Source organism: Dasypus novemcinctus, chromosome 28 (assembly GCF_030445035.2).
Source record: "Dasypus novemcinctus isolate mDasNov1 chromosome 28, mDasNov1.1.hap2, whole genome shotgun sequence".
Taxonomy (NCBI): Eukaryota; Metazoa; Chordata; class Mammalia; order Cingulata; family Dasypodidae; genus Dasypus; species Dasypus novemcinctus.
The window spans coordinates 9,463,272-9,483,611 of record NC_080700.1 but is presented as its reverse complement, the minus strand read 5'-3'; positions in this window follow the sequence as shown (position 1 = coordinate 9,483,611).

The window sequence follows — 20,340 nt, the reverse complement described above, 5'->3', positions numbered from 1 at the left end:
TACACTGCAGGGCTCCTAGACTTCCTGTTGACCAGATTTGAGGTTGCTGGGTCTGAATCCCCTAAACTCTGGTGGCCCACAACCCAGATTCTCACACCTCTTGAGCCTTCAATATCTCAGACTTTTCACCCCTGAATCCATCACACCTGAGGTCCATCTGAGGTACTTGAATGCCCTAGCCTTCAACGTTTGCATTTTTTCTTTATTGTTTCATTTTGTTTTGTTTTTATTTTCATTTTATCTTATATTTTTACTTTTTTTAATGTCCTGTTTGCTAATATTGCATTATCCCCTAGTCTTTTCTCCCAGCGTATCCCCCAAAGTCTTTTATTTATTCAGTTGTTTAGGTTTTTTTTTTCTTTCTTGTTGTTGCTGTAGTTGATGTTGCAATTGTGTTCGTGTATTTCTGTTTTTTTCTTTCCCCTACCTGTTCCCCACCCTTTGTCCACCCCCTTTTCTCTCTTCCTTTCTTCACTTCTTTCTTTTTTTTTCATTTCTTTTTCTGTTTCTCTCTCCCTCTTGTCCCTCCTTTTCTACTTATTTTATTTTAACTCAATTATACAATAGGTGCGGCAGGGAACACCTCACATTTGCTGGGTTTTCTCATCCTCCACTGCCTCATTTCTGTGTGAACTGATTTAGGCTACCTACACTATCCCCTTACCCCTACATCTTGATATCCGCCATCATCTACTGTCTCTCCTATATTCACCTCCCACCTCCCTTTCTTTGATCCACAAAGTGTCTAACTCTTAATTTCTAATACCTTTGTTTTGTTTTCTGTCTGGTATCCACTCTTGAAACTATTACCTTTCTTTTCTCTTTCCCTCTCTCACGAAAACAATAGCTTTTTAGCTCATACCATATTCCTCCCATATTCAGTCATCTACCTCATAATAGGTACTCTACATACTGCTATAACTCTACACAATTTACATGAATCTAACCTCCATCCTCCCAGATGTCATATTCTTGCTTTGTTAACATATATCACTAATAATACTTTACACTTTTTCCTTGCTTACACAATTGCCTTTCCCCAGCACTAATACTTTCCTTTAAAGTGAACTTAACCAGCAACAAGAAATTAGAAAAAGAAAAACAAAGTGACAAAGAGAAGATATAACACTTACGCAAAAACAACAGCTAATTAATCTCCAAGAGTAGACAAAGAAGCTAAGAAACTGATTAAACCCATCAAGATAATATGATGACCAGACAGCAACAAAAATCTACAAACCAAACCAGTAATCAGGAAAACATGGCTGAATCCAATCAACAAACCAAAAATCAGGAAGGGGAGCAGAACTTCGCACAAGCAATGAAAGATCTCAGAACATTTATCACCGATAAATTTGATGAAGTAATGAAAGAGGTTAACAATATGAAGACAACACTTGGAGGGGAAATTGCAGACATGCACAAAAAGATGACAGATGTGATGGGAATGAACACCACAGTCCAAGAAATCAAAAATACACTTGCAGCAAATATCAGCAGACAAGAAGAGGCAGAGCAGAGAATTAGTGATGTGGAAGATAGTACATCAGAAATCAAACAGATAGTAGAAGGGGTTGATAAAAAAGATAGAAAAAATCCAGCTAGGACTTAGGGACCTGAATGACAATGCAAAATGCTCAAACATACATATTATAGGCATTGCAGAAGGAGAAGAGAAGGGAAAGGGGTCAGAAGGAGTGTTGCAGGAAATAGTGGCTGAAAACTGCCCAAATCTACTGAAAGAGACAGATGTACATATCCAAGAAGCACAGTGCACTCCACTAGTCATAAACCCCAACAGGTCCACCCGAAGACATATACTTGTCAAATTATCCAATGATCAAGACAAAGAGAAAATACTAAAAGCAGCAAGAGAAAAGAAAACCATCACATACAAGGGAAGCTCCATAAGATTAAGTGCTGATTTCTCATCTGAAACCATGGAGGCAAGAAGGCAGTGGTATGATATAGTCAAGGTACTAAAAGAAAAAAATTTCCAACCAAGAATACTCTATCCAGCTAAACTAGCATTCAAACATGATGGACAGTTCAAAATATTCACAGATAAATAGAAACTGAAAGAGTATACCAACAAGAAACCTCCCCTTCAAGAAATTCTGAAGGGAGTTCAGCAGGAAGAAAGGAAAAAACAGGAGAGGCAGAGTTGGAGGAGAGTGTAAAAGCAACAAAAAAAGACAAAAATAGAAGGGAAAAAAATACAAACAAAATATGACAAACACAAATCCAATCAAAATATGGCTAACACAAATAATTCCTTGAAAGTAATAACACTGAATGTCAACAGATTAAACTCACCTATCAAAAGATACAGACTGGGACATTGGATAAGGAAATATGACCTATCCGTATGCTGTCTACAGGAGATACATCTTAGACCCAGAGACGCATGGAGATTGAAAGTGAATGGCGGAAAGCAATCATACAAGCAAACAATAACCAAAAAAAGGCAGGAGTAGCTATATTAATATCAGACAAAATAGACTTTAAATGTGAAACAATTGTGAGAGACAAAGAAGGATACTACATTTTAGTGAAAGGGAAAATCTGTCAAGAAGATCGAACAATCATAAATATTTATGCTCCTAACAAGGGTGCCTCTAAGTACGTGAGGCAAACACTGGAAAAAATTAGTGAAACAATAGATGCATCTACAATTATAGTGGGGGATTTTAATACACCACTATCCACCTTGGACAGAACATCTCAAAAGAGAATCACTAAAGAAACAAAACATTTGAACAATATATTAGAGGAGCTGGATCTAATAGACATATATAGATCATTACACCCAAACACAGCAGGATATACATTTTTCTCAAGTGCACATGGATCATTCTCCAAGATAGACCATATGTTAGGCCACAAAGAAAGGCTCAATGAATTCAGAAAGATGGAAATCATACAAAACAATATCTCTGACCACAGTGGAGTCAAGCTGGAAATTTGCAAGGGACAGAGGCCCAGGTTTCACACCACGATTTGGAAATTTAACAGCACACTCTTAGAAAAACAGTTGGTCAAAGAGGAAATCTCAAAAGAAATCAATGACTACCTTGAAACAAGTGATAATGATAGCACAACATACCAAAATTTATGGGATGCAGCAAAAGTAGTACTGAGAGGGAAATTTATAGCCATAAGTTCATATATCAAAAAAGAAGAAAGAGCAAAAATTGAAGAACTAACTGCACATTGGAAGGAATTAGAAAAACAACAACAAAGTAACCCAAACAGAAGAAGAAGGAAGGAAATATCGAAGATAAGAGCAGAACTAAATGAAACAGAAAATAAGAAAGCACTTGAAAAGATTAACAAGACCAAGAGCTGGTTTTTTGAGAAGATCAACAAAATTGACAAATCTTTAGCGAGACTAACAAAGAAAAAAAGAGAGAAGATGCAAATACACAAAATAAGAAATGAGAAAGGCGATATCACCACTGACCCCACAGAAATAAAGACTATCATAAGAGGATATTTTGAAAAACTATATTCCAACAAAAATGACAATTTAGAGGAAATGGACAAATTCCTAGAAACACATAAGCAGCCCATATTGACAAAAGAAGAAATTGATGATCTTAACAAACCAATCACAAGCAGAGAGATAGAAACAGTCATTAAAAATCTCCCAACTAAGAAGAGCCCAGGGCCAGACGGCTTCACAGGTGAATTCTACAAAACATTCCAAAAGATCTAACACCAATCCTGCTAAAACTATTCCAAAAAATTGTAACAGAAGGAACATTGTCGAACTCCTTCTATGATGCCAACATTACCCTAGTACCAAAGCCAAACAAAGACACCACAAGAAAGGAAAATTACAGACCAATTTCTTTAATGAACCTGGACACAAAAAAACTTAACAAAATACTTGCTAATCATATTCAACAACACATTAAATGAATTATACACCACAACCAAGTGGGATTTACTCCAGGTATGCAAGGATGGTTCAACATAAGAAAATCGATCAACATAATACACCATATAAACAGATGGAAGGGAAAAAAATCACATGATTATATCTATAGACACAGAAAAAGCATTTGACAAAATACAGCACCCTTTCTTGATAAAAACACTCCAATAGACTGGAATACAAGGAAATTTTTTGAACATGATAAAGAGTATATACGAAAAACCTAAAGCCAACATTGTTTACAATGGAGAAATCCTAAAATCCTTCCCTCTAAACTCAGGAACAAGACAAGGATGCCCATTGTCTCTGCTCCTATTTAACATTGTCTTAGAAGTACTTGCTCGAGCACTGAGGCAAGAACCAGATATAAAAGGCATTTAAATTGGAAAGGAAGAAGTCAAAATTTCATTATTTTCAGATGACATGATCCTATACATAGAAAACCATGAGAGATCTACAACAAAGCTTCTAGAACTCATAAATGAGTTTAGTAAAGTCACAGGATATAAGATCAATGCGCAAAAATCAGTAGCATTTCTGTACAGCAGTAATGAGCAAGTTCAGTAGGAAATCAAGAAACAAATACCATTCACAATAGTAAATAAAAAAATCAAATACTTAGGAATAAATTTAACTAAAGAGGTAAAAAACTTATACACCAAGAACTATACAAGACTGTTCAAGGAAATCAAAGAAGACCTAAATAAATGGAAGAATATTCCTTGTTCATGGATAGGAAGACTGAATATTATTAAGATGTCTATCCTACCAAAACTGATCTACACATTCAATGCAATCCCAATAAAAATCAACACAGCCTTCTTTAAGGAACTAGAAAAACTAACTATGAAATTTATTTGGAAAGGAAAGACACCCCGAATAGCCAAAGACATATTGAAAAAGAAAAACGAAATTGGAGGAATCACACTTCCTGACTTCAAAACATATTATAAAGCTACAGTAGTGAAAACAGCATGGTATTGGCATAAGGAGAGACACACAGATCAATGGAATTGAATTGAAAGCTCTGATATAGAACCAGGCCACCAAACCCTCTCAATTGGGAGAGAGTGGCCTATTCAACAAATGGTGCCTGGAGAACTGGATAGCCATATGTAGAAGAATGAAAGAGGATTACCATATCACACCTTATACAAAGATCAACTCAAGATGGATCAAAGACCTAAATATAAGAGCCAAGACCATAAAAACCTTGGAAAGGAGTGTAGGGAAACATCTACAGGACCTTGTAATAGGAAATGGATTCATGAATATCACATCAAAAGCACGAGCAGCAAAAGAACTAATAGATAAATGGGACTTCCTCAAAATTAAAGCCTTCTGAACCTCAAAGGAGTTTGTCAAGAAAGCATAAAGGGAGCCCACACAGTGGGAGAAAATATTTGGCAACCATATATCTGATAAGAAACTTATAACTTGCATATATAAAGAACTCCTGTATCTTGAAAATAAAAAGATAAACAACCCATTTAAAAAATGGGAAAAAGATTTAAACAGACACTTCTCCAAAGAAGAAATACAAATGGCTAAAAAGCACATGAAAAAATGCTCCAAATCTCTAGCTCTCAGGGAAATGCAAATCAAAACTGCAAAGAGATAGCATCTTACAGACATAAGATTGGCAGCTATGAAAAAACAGAAGAATACAAATGCTGGAGAGGATGTGAAGAAAGGGGAACACTCATCCACTGCTGGTGGGAATGCAGAAGGATCCAACCATTCTGGAGGGCAGTTTGGCAGTTTCTCAAAAAACTAACCATAGATTTGCCATATGACCCAGCAATACCACTGCTGGGTATAAACCCAGCAGCACTGAAAACAAGGACACAAACCGATATAGGTACACCAATGTTCATAGCAGCATTGTTCACTATCGCCAAAAGTTGGAATCAACCCAAATGCCCATCAACAGATGAGTGGATCAACAAAATGTGGTATATACATACGATGGAATACTACTCGGCTTTAAGAACAAATACACTACAAATACACGTGATAACATGGATGAATCTCAAGAACCTTATGTTGAGTGAAGCAACCCAGGCATTGAAGGACAAATACTACATGACCTCAATGATATGAAATAAGCAAGCTGCCTCAGAGAGCTAGAGACTGAACGACAGGCTTACAGGAAATCAGGGGGTGGAGGAAGGATGTGGGCCGACGTCTGCAGGGGTGGAATTTATGATGAGCTGGCGGTAAGTATGAACACAAAGAAGAGATAAATTGGGGGCAAGGGGTTGCCTTTGGGTGGTGCTTTGCCAGTTTGAGGGGGGCTGGGAATGGGTGGATGGGTAATATTGCCCAAAAAGTGGGGGGAGGGAGGGGCAGCATATGAACATAGGAGAGCGTCAGGTGTTGGTTGAGAGTAAAATGATGAGAAAATCGTATCAAAATATAATTAAGAGGGTTACCTGTTTAGGATACTTGGAGGGGATGGTCTGATGTGGGACGGGCTCCTGGGTAATGTCTGAAGGCTCATTTTGCCAGAGTGGGTGGTACCATTGGGTAGACACCCAAGTAGTGAGAATGGGGGTGGACCCACATCTTGGGGAGGACTAATGCCATCAAATAGAGGGAACTGTATCTCCCGAGAGAAAGGGTGGCTCCCAAGGCATTGGGGCAGTTGAGCAAGTTAGGCCCTGAACACTGTTGCAAGTATCTCTGGACATGGCTCCTCGGGAAACGGAGGTTGGCTGTCACTGTGAGCACCAAGAGGATGGGAAAATGGATGTTAAATGTGTGGAACCAAGGTAAATGTGGGGTAAGAGAGGAGTTTCACGAGCGTACACAAGGATGGATATAAAACATGTAATATTACACCATAAACATATAGGGGACGACAGACTGATAATGTAAACCATAATGTAAAACATAGGATAACTAACAATTTAGAAAACTATATCCTAAAGTATGCACCACAATGTAAGCACAGATGTCACCTTGTTTGGAAGCTATTGTCTCAGACTCTGTACATCACTTTAAGTAAATATGATGTGAATATGTTGTAAGAGTATCGCTGTGGAAGGGAAAAGGTTTTGTGGTGGATGTGTGGGAGTGCTGTATATTGTATATATGAATTGCTGTGGTCTAGGGCTCTTGTGAAGAGAAGTTCAATAATTAGGGAAAAAAATAAAAGAAAAAGAAAAAGATAGGATGTAGAACTTTTCCAAATAAAACACGTATTCTATATATAACCTTTAAACCCATTGCTATATGCCATTTTGCTAGTAAAGGATCTTGACATTATATTGGGCTTCAATTTTCAGGAAGTTCGGGATCACAGAGTGGTTCAACAATGGCAGTAGAGGAATACTGGTATAGGATACTATTGACAGGTGATATATGGCTGACAGGGAGCTATACAGGGCATATATCCAGGGGGCATGGTAATGTTTGGATATACTCATTGTGGCAACAATTAAAAACTACAGCTGGGGGGGGTACTGGGTTCCTGGCTGGGGGTTCTCAGTCATGGTCCCTAGGGGAGCAGCAGCAGTCCCCCAGGTGCAGCAGCAAGGACCAGGAAGGAGTGAGGGTCCAACAGTGAGCCCCTGATACTAATGACTATGCTTGTGAGCCTATATGCCTGAATAAGAACAAAGCCTAGAGCAGCACTGTGCCTGGGAATTTCCTCCTGACAGCCTTCATGTTACTCAAATGTGGCCAGTCTCGAAGCCAAACTCAGCATGTAAATGCAATGCCTTCCCCCCAGCATAGGACATGACACCCGGGGATGAGCCTCCTTGGCACCGAGGGATCACTATCAACTACCAACTGATGATGCAACTGGAAAATGACCTTGAATTGAAGGTTCGATGTGGATCAGCAGAATATCCCTGTCTACACATAATAACATGACTTTAAAATGCTGTTTGACCTAATGTAATGGGGAAAAGAAATGAGAAATGAGTTTACATGGCTACAAGTCTCTAAAAAAGAGTCTGGAGGCTGTCAGAAGGATTGTCCTTATGCCCAACTGAGCAGAGTCTAAGAGACAGATAAAGTAGATACAATCCCCAGGTATTGGTTCCTTGGAGGGCTAAAGAGACCCACGGGTTCTATGGTCATGGCAGATGGGGTTCACTGCCATGTCAGATGGCCCTTCTTTGGAGATGGTGTTTCTACGTGATGAAACTGGACTCAGATGGGATCTCTTTTCATAAGACTTTTATGCTACTTTACTGGAATTGTAGTTGGTGTTGGAGTTTAAGATATATTTGGGTGATTTGAATCTCTGGACTGACAATATGATAGCCAGGCCCTGAGCCTCAACAGACTCCAGCTCCTGCAATCTGATTTATTGGACTCACCTCACTCAGCTAAGATGGAGTTGAAGAAGGACAACCACCACACCATGGAGCCTAGAGTGCCTACAACTGAAAGCAGGAGGATTGCATCCAGTATCCTTGTGGAATCTGAGCCTCTCTTGACATAGAGGTACAACAGACACAGCCAATCCAATGTCCACAGAGAAAAGGTGGCACTGTAGTGGGTAAAGTGGACATGGTGGCTGATGGGTATGGGGAATGGCAGGAAGAGATGAGATGTGGAGGCGCCTTTGGGACTTGGAGTTGCCCTGGATGGTGCTTCAGGGGCAATCACCAGACATTGTAAATCCTCCCAGGGCCCACTGGATGGAATGGGGGAGAGTATGGGCCATGATGTGGACCATTGACCATGAGGTGCAGAGATGCCCAGAGATGTACTTGCCGGGTGCACGGATGTGTTGTGATGGTGGGGGTGGGTGTTGCTAGGGGGGGGAGTGATGGGGTAGGGGTGGTGGGGTTGAGTGGGACCTCATATATTTTTTTAAGTGTAATATTTTTACAAAATCAATTAAAAAAAAGAGAGGGAAAAAAAATCCTTACAGTAAACAGAGCAAAAAAAAAAAAAAAAAAAAGAACATTCCTGGAATAAACTATAATGATTTCAATTTTATTTAATTTAGGTGTAATCTCCCTACCTTTATAGAATGACAATTAAATAAATTAATATTATATTAAGTCTTTAAGACAACGAAATTCCAAATTCATTTTTAATGGAATTAAGTTAAAAGGAGGAAATGTAGATCTGCCCTCTCTTCAATGAATAAAGTAAACGTCATTGGTTGCTAATTGTAATTTTTTAAAAAAAGATTTATTTCTTCCCCCCACCTTTTTTGGTTTTGCACTCATATCTGCTTCCTGTGTCTTTTCTTTTTTTTAAAAAAAAATATTTATTTATTTCTCTCCCCTTCCCTTGCCCATCCGCCCACACCAGTTGTTTGTTCTCTATGCCCATTCACTGCATCTTCTTTTTTTTTTAAATTTATTTATTTATTTTATTTTATTATTTTTTTTAAATATTACATTCAAAAGGTGTGGGGTCCCATTCGGGCCTGCCGCCCCCGCCCCCCACTCCCCCCGCAGCGGCGCTCTCTCCCATCATCGTGACACGTCCATTGCACCTGGTAATGCATCTTCTTCTTTTTCCACCTCTGTTGTTGTCAGTGGCATGGGAATCTGTGTTTCTTTTTCTTGCATCATCTTGCTGTGTCAGCTCTCCATGTGTGGGGTGCCATTCTTGGGCAGGCTGCACTTTCTTTCACGCTGGGTGACTCTCCTTATGGGGCACACTCCTTGTGTGTGGGGCTCCCCTACACAGGGGACACCCCTGTGTGGCACGGCACTCCTTGCCCGCATCAGCGCTGCACATGGCCAGCTCCACATGGGGCAAGGAGGCCCGGGATTTGAGCCGTGACCTCCCATGTGGTAGATGGGCGCCCTAGCCACTGGGCCAAGTCTGCCATCCCCGTGTCTTTTCTTTAAGAGGCTCTGGGAACCCATCCCAGGAACTCTGATGTGGGAGAGAGTCATTCAGTTGCACACACTGCCTCATCTCCCCAGTCTGCTGCATCTCTCAGTGTCTCTCCTCTATGTCTCACTTTGTTGTGTCACCTTGCTGCACCAGCTGTGCACAGCATGGGCTGTCAGCTCTCTGCCATGTGGGCTATCAGCTCTCCATGTCAGTGGACTTTCAGCTCTATGGTGCTCTGGCCAGTTTGCCTTTACCAGGAGGCCCTGGGAATTGAAGCTGGGGCCTCCTATATGGTAGATGGGAGCCCGGTCACTTGAGCTACATATACCTCCCTAATTGTAATTTAATAAGCTTTGTTTTAATGTGAAATATCCATTCCGTGTGGTTAGGGTAAATTATATGAAGTTTGAAAAAACATCTTCTAAACTGAAACATTTAAATGACTAATTCCAGGAACCCATTATTAGAAATGTAAATTGATATTAATAATAAAACGTAACTTGATAGCAAGGAAATCTGTCAGAGGCCACCTCAATCTGCATGTTAAAGTGGTGGTATGGAAAGATAATCTTGATTGCATTGCAAACTCTTAGTTTTCATAAAATACTGGAGAAAGTAGTTTCTTCTATACTGCTAAAGTAAAATACCTGTTCATTTACATAATTGTGGCAAAAGTAATATTTAATATGTTATATATTATATTGGAAGTATTTAGAAAATATATAAAGATTGACAATAAAAAAAATAGTAAATGAAAAAATCAAAAACATAGGAATAAATTTAAAGATATGAAAAACTAATACACAGAGAACTACACAAGACTGTTTAAGGAAATCAAAGAAGATCTAAATAAAAGGAAGAATATTCCCTGTGCATGGATAGGAAGACTAAATATTATTAAGATGTCTATCCTACCAAAACTGACCTACACATTCAATGCAATACCAATAAAAGTGAACACAGCATTCTTTAAGGAACTAGAAAAACTTGCTATGAAATTTATTTGGAAAGGAATGAGGTCTTGAATAGCCAAGGACATATTGAAAAAGAAAAACAAAATTGTAGGAATCACACTACCTGACTTTAAAACATACTACAAAGCTACAGTAGTGAAAAAAGCATGGTATTGGCACAAGGAGAGACACACAGACCATTGGAACCGAGTTGAGAGTTCAGATAAAGATCCTGATATGTATAGTCATATAATATTCAATAAAGCCACAAGACCCTCTCAGTTGGGAAGGAATGGCCTATTCAACAAATGGTACCTGGAGAACTAGATATCCATATGTAAAAGAATGAAAGAGGATTACCATCTCACACCTTATACAAAAATCAACTCAAGTTGGATCAAAGACCTAAATATAAGAGCCAAGACCATAAAGACTTTGGAAAGCAGTGTAGGGAAGCATCTACAGGACCTTGTAATAGTAAATGGCTTCATGAACTTCACACCAAAAGCACGAAAAGCTAAAGAACAAATAGATCAGTGGGACTTCCTCAAAATTAAAGCCTTCTGCACCTCAAAGGAGTTTGTCAAGAAAGTGAAAAAAGAGTACAGAATGGGAGAAAATATTTGGCAACCATATATCTGATAGGAGACTTATAATCTGCATATATAGAGAACTTCTATATCTCGAAAATAAAAAGACAAACAACTCATTTGAGAAATGGGAAAAAGATTTAAACAGACAGTTCTCCAAAGAAGAAATTCAAATGGCCAAAAAGCACATGAAAAAATGCTCCAAATCTCTAGCTATTAGGGAAATGCAAATCAAAACTACAATGAGACATCATCTTACTCCCATAAGATTGGCAGCTATGAAAAACAAAGAAGACTACAAATGCTGGAGAGGATGCGGGGGAATGGGAATAATCATCCAGTGCTGGTGGGAATGCAGAGGGATCCAGCCTTTCTGGAGGACAGTTTGGTGGTTTCTCAAAAAACTAGCTATAGATTTGCCATATGACCCAGAAATGCCACTGCTGTGTATATACCCAGTAGAACTGAATGCAAGGACACAAACCGATATATGCATACCAATGTTCATAGCAGCATTGTTCATTATTGCCAAAATTTGGAATCAACCCAAACGCCCATCAACAGATGAATGGATAAATAAAATGTGGTATATACATACGATGGAATACTACTCAGCTTTAAGAATGAATACACTACAAACACACGTGATAACATGGATGAATCTTGAGAACCTTATGTTGAGTGAAGCAACCCAGGCATTGAAGGACAAATACTACATGTCCTCAATGATATGAATTAAGTAAACCAAGCTGCCTCAGAGAGCTAGAGACTGGATGATAGGCTTAAAAGAAATTGGGGGGTAGAGCAAGGATGTAAGCTGTCACCTACATGGGTGAAAACTATGATAAGCTGGAGGTAAGTATTTGTACAAGGAAGGGATAAAATGGGGAAATAAGGTTACCTTTGGGTGGGGCTTGAGGAGGACTAGGGTTGGGAGGATGGGTAATTGGGGGAGAGTGGGGGGACATACGAATTTAGGAGATTATCAGGTATTTGGTTGAGAGTATAATGCTGAGAAAACTTTCAAAAATATTATAAGAAAGTACCTGTTTAAGATGCTTAAAGGGGATAATCTGACACAGGATAGGCTTCTAGGTAGTGTGTGAGTGCTCATTTTTCCATAGTGGGTTATATCATTGGATAGAGACCCATATAATGGGAGTGAAGGTATACCCACATCCTGGGGAGGGCTCACGTTCTCAAATAGAGGGAATTGTATCTCTAGAGAGAAGGGGTGGCTCCCAATGCATTAGGGCATTTAAGCATGTCAAGCCCTCAGCACCGTTGCAAGTATCTCTGAACATGGCCCTTCAAGCAATGAAGATTGTCTGTCAGTGTGGACCCTGAAGGGAGGGGGAAAGGGGTATTGAATAGATGGAACCTATGTAACTTTGTGGGCAATAGAAGTGTGCCACAAAAGTATGCAAGGATGGATATAAGACATGTAAAGCTACACCAAAAATATATAGGGGCTGATAGGCTAAAATGTAAATCATAATATAAAACTTAAGATAACTAAAAATTTAGAAAATTGTATAGTCTAAAATATAAACCACAATGTAAACCCAAATGTTACCTTGTTTGAAAGCTATTGTCTCAATATCTGTACATCAGTTTCAGTAAATATAGTATGAATAGGTCAAAAGATTATTGCTGTGGAAGAGAAAAGGGTTTTATCTTGGGTATGTGGTGCTGAATATTGTATATATGAATTACTGTGATCTAAAACTTTTGTGAAGATAAGCTTAATATTAGGAAAAAAGAAAAAGAAAGGACATAGACACTGAGGAAAAGATGGAAGAAGTTGCCTTGTCAATTCGAATACAGGGCAACACTTTTTGCAGTGGTGGAAAGCAAAATATCAAAAACAAAGCTTTTGCATTTGTTAATTTTTTGATACCCCTATATATTTTTACCTTATTCTTTCTAAATTAATATTTATTCTACATCTAACCTTTAAAGTCATCACCATATTCCATTTTAGTATTAATGGAACCTGGTGATATATTCGGTTTCATTTTTTAAAAAATATTTATTTATTTCTCTCCCATTCCCCCCATTACCCCACCCTGGTTGTCTGTTCTCTGTGTCTATTTGCTGCATCTTCTTCTTTGTCCACTTCTGTTGTTATCAGCGTCACAGGAATCTGTGTTTTTTTTGTTGTTGCTGTTGCATCATCTTGTTGTGTCAGCTCTACGTGTGTGTGGTACAATTCATGGGCAGGCTGTATTTTCTTTCACACTGGGTAGCTCTCCTTACAGGGCACACTCCTTGTGCATGGGGCTCCCCTATGTAGGGGACTCCCCTACGTGGGGGACACCCCTGCATTGCATGGCACTCCTTGCATGCATCAGCACGCATAGCCAGCTCCACACAGGTCACGGAGGCCTGGGGTCTGAACCGCAGTCCTCCCATGTGGTAGACAGATGCCCTAAACACTGGGCCAAGTCTGCCACCTGGGCTTCATTTCTGAAGAAGTTTTGGATCACAGGGGGGTTCAACAATGGGAGGGGAGGAATACTGGTGTGGGATGTTATTGACAGGCAACATATGGTTGGCAGAGAGTTCTCCAGGGTATATATCCAGGGTACATAAAAATGTTTGGATATTTTCATAGTGGTTACAATTAAAAACAACTGAGGGAGTGCTGAGTTCCTAGCCAGGGGGTTCGATTGCAGTCCCTAAAGGAACAGCAACAATCCCCCAAGTATGACGACAAAGATCAAAAAAGAAGGAAGGTCCAACAATGAGCCCTTGATACTAATGACTATGTTTGTAAGCCTATGGACCTGAAATAAGAACAAGGCCTAGAGCTGCAGGGTGCCTAAGAGTTGCCTTCTGAGAGCCCCCGTGTGGCTCAAATGTGGCCAGGCTCAAAGCCAAACTCAGCAGATAAATGTGTTGCCTTCCCCCCAGCATGGGACATGACTCCCGTGGATGATCCTCCCTGGTTTCAAGGGATTACAAGAAAATGACCTTGAATAAAAGGGTCAACTCAGACCAGAAGAATATCTCAGTCTACAAATAATACCAGGAGTTAAAAATGCTTTTTAACCTGAATAAAAGGGGGAAATGGAAACAACAAATGAGTTTATATGGCTTTGAGTCTCCAAAAAGAGCCAGGAGGTTATCTGATGGGTTGCCCTTATGCACACCTCAGCAGAGTCTCAGAGACAGATAAAGTAGATACAACTCCAGGTATTGGTTCTTCTGAGGGTTACAGAGACCCACAGGTTCTATGGTCATGGCAGATGGAGTTCAGTGCCATGTCACTTGGCCCTACTTTGGAGTTTGTGTTTCTGTGTGATGGAGCTGGATTCAGATGTGATCTTTGTTCACAAGTCTCTCCTGTTACTTTTACCAGAACTGTAGTTGGTGCTGGGTTTTAGTGTATACCCAGGGGATCTGAATCTCTGGACTGACCATGTGATAGCCAGTCCCTGAGCCTCAAGAGACTTGCAACTCCTACACTCTGGTTTATTGGGCTTACCCCACTCAGCTAACATGGAGGTGAAGAGGGTCAACCACCACACCAGGGACCCAAGAGTGCCTACAACTGAAAGTAGGAGAATTGCATCCAGCATCCATGTGGAATCTAAGCCCCCTCTTGATATAGATGTGGAGTGGACACAACCATTCTAAGGTCCACAGGATGGAGGAATAGATGTATGGATTAGAGTGGACTTACTGATATTCTATTCATGAACTATTGTGATTAGTAATTGAAGAACATGTGGCATTGGTGTGGAGAAAGTGGACATGGTGGCTGCTGCGTGTATGGAGAGGGTGGAGGAGATGTGATGTGGGGGCATTTTGGGGGGTTGGAGTTGTCCTGAGTGGTGCTGCTGGGACAATTGCTGGACATTGTATGTCCTCCCATGGCCCACTGGATGGAACGTGGGAGAGTGTGGGCTATGGTGTGGACCACAGGCCATGGGGTGCAGCGATGCCCAGAGATGTACTCACCAGATGCAATGGATGTGTCATGATGATGGGGGAGAGTGTTACTGTGGGGGAAGCGGTGGGGTGGGGGCGGTGGGGGTGAATGGGGACCTCATATTTTTTTAAAAAATGAATAAACAAAATAAAATTTTAAAAAAACATGATGTCACACAGACCAAAAAAAAAAAAAAAACAACAAAAAACCATGAATGAAAGAATACAGTGGTGTGATATATTTAAGATACTACAAGAAAAAAACTTCCAGCCAAGAATCTTATAGCCAGCAAAGTTGTCTTTCAAAAATGAGGGTGAGTTTAGGATATTCACAGATGAAGAGAAAGAGAGAATTTCTAACCAAGAGACCAGATTTTCAGGGTATTCTAAAGGGTATGCTCGACCTGAAAAGAAAAGAAAGGAGAGAGAGGCCTAGAAGAGAGTCTAGAAATGAAGAAAATATCAATTATTGTAACTAGAAGTGTCAAAAGGAGTGGTGAAAGAAACTATGGCAGATAAAACTCAGACAAGAATAAACGTTACCAATGACGTAAAGCATTTGTATTCAGAAATCTGCAACTCAATGTTAAATCAAAAAGGTTCCAAATAACTGGAAGTACATTCCATGCTTACAGATTGGGACACTAAATATCATTAAGATGTCAATTTTACTCAAATGATATACAGATGCAATGCAATCCCAATAAAAAATCCACAAGAATTTTTTAAAGTGAAAACATGATTATCAAATTATTTGGAAGGGTAAGTGGTCTGGAATAGCCAGTATCATCTTACAAAGGAAAGCAAACTCTCTTCTCTACACTTTACATTTTATTACCTTGCTATAATGGTTAAAAGAGCATGGTACTTGTGTAAAGACAGACCCATAGACAAATGTAGCCAAACTGAATGTTCAGAAAGAGACCTTCATATGTATGGTCAGGTGATTCTTGACTAGCCTGTCAAACGCACACATCTTGGACAGAACATTCTATTCAACATCCTGAGAGAACTGGATATGCATAGACAAAAGAAGGAAAGAGGACTCCTGTATCACATCTTATCCAAAAATTAACTCAAGATGGTCCAAAAACCTAAAAATAAAAGCAGTAACCATTAAGCTTCTAGAAGAAATTGCAGGAAAATAGCTTCAAGACCTGGTGGTAGGTGGTAGATTCTTAAAGGAGATAAGAGGAGGACTGAGATGGACTGCTGATATTTAATGTATGTAGCAGTTTTAATTAGCTTTACTGTAAAAATGTGGAAATGTATAGAGTGGATGGTAACATATAATGAGTAACAGCTAGTTTATAAATGGGAATGTGGTTAAAAATGGTAGTCTAGATATGTAAATGCCAATTAACAGAATATTAGAGAATATTCTAGGAACAGAATAGCACAGTAAACTAAGAGGTGGATGAGAATTGTGGTTGATGGTACAGGTGCAAGAGTGTCCTTTGTTAGCTAGAGCAAATGTACATTACTATTGCTGGTTGGTGAGAAAATAGAGGAGCATGGGAAAAATACAACTGGAGTGATCTATGGACTGTGGTTAAGATTTACTGTGTTGATAATGGGGCAGTATGGAAAATGTGTGCCAAATGTGAACTGTGGATATGGTCAGAATCAGATGATATTATTTAATTTGTAACCAATGATCTACCACAGTGTGGTGTGTTGATAGAGGGGTGTTTTTTGGAAATTCTGCCCATGTGCATGATTGTTTTATTAAAAATATATTAAAAATAATAATAGGATGGGTTGTGGTAAAATACACCAAATATAAAATAAGGACTATAATTAGTAGTAAGATTTTGACAATATTCTTTCATAATTTGTAACAAACATCTCACGACAATGCAAAGTGTTCATGGACGTTTGATATATGTGACCCCTGTATGATGTTATGCATGTTTGTTTTGTAAGTTCACAACTTTTACTATACATTTACTATTTATATATGCTCATATATAAATGATATAAAAATAATGGGGGAGTTGGGGAGTTGGTTAGTAGTAATATTTTGACAATGCCCTTTAATCATTAGTTTAAAAAGTATAACAACAGCATAAGTTATTACTGGTAGGGTGAGGTGCAAGAGTCCTGTATGATTTTTATGTTTGTTTTGTAAGTTCACAACTATCACTGTATACTTATTCTTTATGTATGTGTATATATGAGTTATATACTTCAATATATTTTTAAAAATTAAAGAAATAACTAAAAATGTACTTTCCACATAAAGGCACAAATATATGCAAAATATAAAACATAAAATGAAATGTGTATGCTAACACTAATATAAAGTAGAATTAATAAAAATGACTTTTAAGGGATAAGGAACTTTATTCCACAACTATTAATGGCTCAGTGAAAATGATAACTTAAAAATCCTAATCACTTATGCAACAAATAGCAAACCTTCAAAATATGTGAAGCAAACTGATATAATTGCAAGAGGGAACAGACATCTAAATAATTATAGTAAGAAATTTTCATCCCTCTATCTCCCTATAATATCTGAGGTCAATGATCATATTCTGTATGCTTCTACTCATTCTTTGATTATTGTGGCAATTTTACTTATACCCCAATAAATCGTCCATTTGGTAAATGTTCAACATGCATCTGAAAATATTGTATAGTTTGTCCTTTTTGGTGTACTGTTCTAAAAATATTAATTAGGTCAACTTGGTAAATTGTGTTGTTCAGATATTATTGATATTCTTAGTTTTTATCTGGCTATCAGTTTTTAAGAGGCACCTATTAAACCCTTTGAATACAGTACCCTTTTGCATTTCTCAATTTCGTTCTCATAATTTTTGCTTTTTCTCATATCATATTATGTCTTTATGTGTATACAATTTTATGCCATTTTATTCAATGAATATTACAAAATATATTTTAAGTTAAAACAGTAAATAGGTCTGTTTGCTTTAGGGGATTGGCCTCCTAATAAGATGGCACAAAACCAAGATATAAATTGTTTAGGGTAAAACTTGATTTATTGAAAATATAAAGGAACCTGCATTTATGTTTATTTTACTGCTATTGTTTTAAATCATATTAATATTTACACATTATTAGCTCTACAGTGCATTTTTACAATAATTGAAAATATAGATTATGGATAAATACATAGTCATATATGTGGGGTATTGTACAATTTTACTACAATTGCTCAGCAGAAAAATAATTGCACACAACATAATAGTTTGCAAAGCATTGTAGTTCATCAGTAAATGATTATGTCAACACAATTTGATAATAACACTCTTAGAATAATGAACAGTTTGGGTGATGATTTTAATTAGTGTAAGAGGATTACCAATTCACAGATCAAGTAATTGAATACAGCAATGCAAATTATTGTGCATGCTTTTTATATATTTATTCAATATGGCTAATTATTTTTTCACCCACTAGAGATGACTGAGCATATATGTAGGGATTATGATTCCACATATATGAGAAACCTCTTTGAAACTCTACTGAAATCCATATTTCCATCATATTATTTTCTTAATATATATAGCAAAAATGTAACAGAAGCTTTATAATTGAAGTGGGAATAAATTTGACTTAAATGTGTATTCTTATCATAAGGAATTGAATACCTACTAATAAATAACATTAATCCCAAATTATGTAAACATATCTCTGAAAAACTCTTCATAAATATTTGGGATTGAGCAAAATGTATTTATTGAAAATTTATTATTTCTATATCATGAAAAACAAGATAAAATATTGATCTATTTTACCAAAAATAACGTCATCACATGCTTCTGTTTTATTAAGATATAATTTATTATATACAATTTAGGAAGTTTTAAAATTTATTAATAAATAAAGGATTATCTCTTTTATAATTGTATAAGTAGAATAGGCAATGTTAGTATACAGACATTATTTTGTAGGATTCTCTAGATTTCAAAGAGATACATGAAAAGAAACCTATTTTGTATATAGGTTTTAGGAAAGAGCCTTGAACAGTGATGTTTCAGACATCAGCATATGTATAAGTTTTGGAAAGGAGACCTCAAAATGAAATTTTTTTATGTTGCTTCTCTACTGTCACATAATACAATGACTATCCCTTAGAAATTATATTATCACATACCAAGTTGAAAATAGTCAACAAAGTTAATTTTGAAGCATTTTGCAAATCATCTAATCAGCATGGGAATTTCTTGAAATAATTATCCTAGCAAGTTCCATAGTAAAGCTTTTTTCTCATCATCCTCTTTATAGCCTCCTTTATCTGCTTGTTTCTAAGACTATAGATAATAGGATTCAACAAAGGAGGTACTATAGAATAAAACACAGAGTTGATCATGTTCTGAATTGTGGGTGAGTTGGAAGTTGAATTCACATATGCAGTGATGGCTGAAGTAAGAAAGATGGTTACCATAAGGATGTGAGGGACACTGGTGGAAAAGGCCTTTCCTCACTCTGCCTTGGGTGGGAAGTTAAGCACAGTAGAAAATGTGCAAATATAAGACATGGTGATGAAGGCAAAGCAGCCACCAGCAATCACCACTGCAGAGATAAAAATTAAAATTTCATTATTAAGGTGGAAGAGCAGGAGATCTTCAACCGAGTGGGGGATTTCACAGAACGGATGAACCACATCGGATTGACAAAAAGGAAGCCAAAATATTTTGCCAGTGTGGAATCCAGAGTAGGTCAGACCACTGAGTGCAGAGGCCAAAGTCATCTGGACACAGACCCAAGGGTTCATGATCACAGGGTAGTGGAGGGGCTGGCAGATGGCCACAAAGCAGTCAAGTGCCTTGATGGTGAGCAACAGCAGCTCTATATTAGAAAACCAAAACACAAAGATCTGAGATACACATCCTGCCATGGAGATTACCCTGTTGTCAAGAAAGAAGATGACACAGGTTTTGGGTATTATAGAAATGCAGCACATGTCCAAAACAGAAAGATTCCTAAGGAAAAAGAATATGAGGATGTGAAGTTTCTTGTCAAGGTTAGTTAACTGCAACGATGAGAAAGTTGCCCATCAGGGTTACCAAGTACATCAGAAGGAATAGCATGGCATGCAAGGCTCTGAGCTCCCACACATCAGAAAATCTTG